This window comes from Apium graveolens, chromosome 8, assembly GCF_009905375.1.
Source record: "Apium graveolens cultivar Ventura chromosome 8, ASM990537v1, whole genome shotgun sequence".
NCBI lineage: Eukaryota > Viridiplantae > Streptophyta > Magnoliopsida > Apiales > Apiaceae > Apium > Apium graveolens.
Window position 1 is genome coordinate 4,110,620 of NC_133654.1, and position 4,886 is coordinate 4,115,505.

A 4,886-nucleotide genomic window follows, 5' to 3' on the forward strand; every position below is an offset into this window, starting at 1 on the left:
CAGTAAACTTTTTGTGAGCAGCATAAGCCAAAAATATCCTTATGGCTTCTAACCTAGCAACTGGTGCAAATGTTTCATCATAATCAATTCCCTCCTGTTGAGAATATCCTTTTGCAACCAGCCTTGCCTTATTTCTTGTAATTATGCCATCACTGTCAGTTTTGTTTCTGAATACCCACTTTGTACCAACAACATATCTATTCTTTGGTCTTGGCACTAGGGTTCAGACTTTGTTTCTTTCAAATTCATTTAACTCTTCCTGCATTGCTTGCACCCAATCAGCATCTTGAAGAGCTTCTTCCACTTTCTTTGGCTCAGTCTGATAAAGAAAATAATTGTAAAGACATTCATTTGAAGTACCTGTTCTAGTTCTGACACCTGCATCAGGATCTCCAATTATCAAATCAGGTGTATGTGATTTAGTCCACTTCCTTGCAGATGGAAGGTTTTCTCTAGAACTGGATGCTCCCCCATGATCCATGTTGTCTTCATTTTAATTTTGTGATGCTCCCCCTGAAACTATGCTCTCTGAGTTGGATTCTTCAGAATTGAGATTTTCAGAACTATCAGAACTTGGCTTATCAGATCTTGACGAATCAGAACTTGAAGAGCCAGATGTATGTTCTGATACTTCTTGAGATATGGTAAGATCTTGAGTATGCTCCCCCTGCATAGGTGCATCTTCCTTTGGTGTAGTCACCACAGTTTCAATAACATCGGAGTTTAATCCTTCAGAGTTTACAATATCAGGACTTAGACTGTCAGGATTTTCAGTATCAGAATTTGAGTCTTCATTTTCAAATCTCAGCTGATCATGATCAATAAAATCTTCAAGCCAGTCATTTTCTTGTCATCAAAAGAGACATTGATAGATTTCATGACCACTCTTGTTCTCAGATTATAGACTCTGAAGGCTTTTGTGGAAAGTGGATATCCAACAAAAATTCCTTCATCAGCTTTTAGATCAAATTTTGATAGTTGTTCAGGATGAGTCTTGAGAACAAAACACTTGCATCCAAATACATGAAAATACTTCAGATTTGGCTTCTTTTTCTTCACCATCTCATATGGTATCTTTCCTTGCTTGTTAATGAGTGTTGCATTTTGAGTAAAATAAGCAGTCTGCACAGTTTCAGCCCAGAAATAGGTTGGAAGCTTTGCTTCTTCAAGCATTGTACGTGCAACTTCAATGAGAGTTCTATTCTTTCTTTCAACAACTCCATTTTGCTGTGGAGTTCCAGGAGCAGAGAATTCCTGCTTAATTCCATGGTTTTTGCAGAACTCTTCCATTATCAAATTCTTGAACTCAGTGCCATTATCACTCCTTATGGTTTTCACAGAGTCTTTGACCAATTTATTCAGTTGTTTGACATGATCAATCAAGATAGATGCTGTTTCACTTTTTGTGTGCAAGAAATACACCCATGTGTATCTAGTGAACTCATCTACTATGACCAAGGCATATTTCTTCTTTGCAATAGACATGACATTCACTGGACCAAATAGATCAACATGTAGAAGATGATAAGGCTCAAGAATTGATGATTCGGTCTTGCTCTTGAATGAGGATTTTCTTTGTTTGGCCTTCTGACAAGAATCACAAAGCCATCAGGAGCAAATACTGACTTTGGCAGTCCTCTCACAAGATCTTTCTTGACTAGTTAATTTATATTGTTGAAATTTAAATGATAGAGTTTCTTGTGTCAATTCCAGCTTTCTTCAATTGATGCTCTACTCATCAGACAGATTACAGAACCATCAGTACTTGTTGAAAGCTTGGCTTCATAAATGTTACCACGCCTGTATCCTTTCAGAACAACTTTTCCTTTAGATTTACTCACTACTTCACAGTGTTCTTCAAAGAAATCAATATGATAACCTCTGTCACAGATTTGACTTATACTCAGCAGATTGTGTTTAAGTCCTGAGACTAGAGCTACTTCTTTAATGATGACATTCCCAAGATTGATATTTCCATATCCCAATGTTTTTCCAATATTGCCATCTCCATAAGAAATACTTGGGCCAACTTTCTCCACAAAGTCTGATAGCAGGGCTTTATTTCCAGTCATATGTCCTGAACATCCACTGTCCAGAACTAGGATATTTTTCCTGTTGCCCTGCAATCACAAAGACCACTAATGATTAGTTTTAAGGACCCAGACTTGCTTGGATCCTTTGGCCTTATCAAGTTTGTTAACATTTGCAGCGGATTTAGCATCAGAGTTTATGTTAACATTTTTCTTATCAGAATTTACACTATCAGACTTTGAATCAGAATTTACACTAGAAGGAACAATGGAAACTTTCTTTAAAGAAGGTTTTATTTGATAATAATCATAGTACAAACTATGATATTCCTTACAAGTATAAATGGAATGCCATAAACTACCACAATGAAAACAAGGATTTTGTGGCTTATATCTAACAGACTGACTCTTAACTCCTGACTTTGAAGGTAAGGAGTTTATGTTCTTATTCTTCCTGCAAAAAGAAGCCAGATGGTTAGAACTTCCACAGTTATGACATGTTTTCCTAGGAGCTTTAGGAACAGGCTTATAATCATTGCTTTTATTCACACCTTCCTTTCCATTCCTATTTTTCCTAGGTGATTTTACCTTATTTGCATTCTTAACATCTTTCAGCTTATGTTTAAGCTGCTTCTTAGTCATTAAGCCTATGTTAACTTCAGCTGTCTTTTCCTGTTTTAGTTTGTCAAAGTTAATCCCTCTTTAACTTCTGATTTCTCATTATCAGACTTTACAGTTACAAACTTAACAGGTTTTAACTTTGGCTTTTGCTTAACAACAAGCTTAATTTCTACAGTTCCTTTATCATTCTTATCCTCTCCATAACCTAAGCCCTCTTTCCAATTTTCACTACTTAGCAAATTTTGAGTTGTTCTGCCAGAGTTAGTCCTGATAATCTCTCTTTCCTTTTCTAACTCAGTTTTTAGAGATTCATTCATTTTTAGCACTTCATCCCTAACATAAAAAGCATCATCTCTATCCTTCTGAGTTTGATGGAACATAACTAACTCTTTTTCTAAGAAATCATTTCTTTTCTTAAAAGCAAGATTTTCAGAAGTTAATCTTTCACATGTTAAAGTTTGATCTCTATAACTAACAAACATGGTTTTAAGATATCTTCTCAACTCATTAATATCATCAGTATGAAAAGCATAAGTAGTCTGAGGTACCTTTGTTTCAGCAGCTTCAGAACTGCGCTCAGCACTTGCTTTATCAGCATTTGCCATCAAAGCATAGTTCTCCTCACTTTCAGAGTCTGAGGTGTCTGTCCAGCTTTTCTTCTTTGTGACAAGAGCCTTGCCTTTGTCACCCTTCACTTTCTTGCAATCAGGAGATATGTGGCCTTTCTCACCACAGTTATAGCATTTGACATTGGTATAATCTCCTCTATCAGACTTTCCTCCTCTGCCTTCAGATCTTCTGAAATTCTTCTTATCAGAACTTGTGCCTTTCCTGGAAAACTTCTTTCCCTTCCTGAACTTCCTGTATGCAATCTTTGTGATCCCTTTCACCATAAGAGCACACAGCTTCATCATCTCCTCATCAGCATCAGTCTCAGGCAAGCTTTCGGAATCTGAGTCATCATTACTTTCAGAACTTGATGACTCAGTATCAGACTTTGTGAAAAGAGCTTTACCCTTGTCTTTCCTTGAGGTAGCTGCCTTGGGGGATTCTTCTTCAGCTTTAAGAGTAACTGTCCTTGACTTTCCTCCTTTCCTCTTGCTTCTTTGTTCCATCTCAAGTTCATGAGTCTTGAGCATTCCATAAATTTCATCAAAAGTTGTTTCATCAAGACTGTAGTTGTCCCTTATTATTGTTGCCTTCAAATCCCAACATTCAGGAAGAGCTAACAGGAATTTAAGGTTTGAATCTTCAAGATCATACTCCTTATTAACCAGTGACAGATCATTCAAGAGTTTGACAAATCTATCATATAAATCAGTCAATGACTCATTAGCCTTTGAGTCAAAGTGTTCATACTCTTGAGTGAGTATTATCTTCCTGTACTTCTTAATTGTATCAGTTCCCTGACACCTTGTTTCCAGAGCATCCCATATCTCCTTTGCAGTCTTGCAGTTAATTACCCTGTTTGACATTACATTATCAATGGCACTATGCAGTAAGTGTCGTACCTTAGCATCCTTAGCAATTGATGCGATATCTTCAGCAGTATAATCACTCTTCTCCTTTGGTACAGTCTTTGCTGCTTCACCTGCAACTGCAACAGCGAGCTTGGTTGGTTTGTGAGGTCCTTCCTTGATTCTATCAAGATATTCTGGATCTGTAGCTTCCAAAAACATGGTCATCCTCACCTTCCATATGGCATATTCAGATGGTCTCAGTATGGGAACTCTGATGGTCCCATACCGACTCTGAATTTGTGTCTTTGGAGGTTCTTCAGTTTTGGTAGGCTTAGTTGGAGTTTCTGTGTCAGACATGATTGTGTTTGGATCTTAAACTGTATGTGCGTTAACAGATAGGCTCTGATACCACTTGATATGTCACACACACTGTAGAGGGGGTGAATACAGTGTATAGTACAATCAAATCGAACTTTAATATCTTAAGTAATAGAAAACAAACTTTATTGAAACAATAAACTCTGTTACAGTATGGAACTGTTACCTCTCAGTGATGAATAAATATCACGAGAGCTGCTAGGGTTATATTGAATAATCTTCTCGAATATGATAACACTTATAGTGTAAACCCTATGTCTGTATTTATATACTACACAGTTATAAGATAATCGCTAATTGATATGGAATATAATTCTGCTTCCTAAAATATATCAATCAGATATCTTTTCCTCCAAGTATTCTATTCTTCATAGAATTCCTTCTTCATGCATATCTC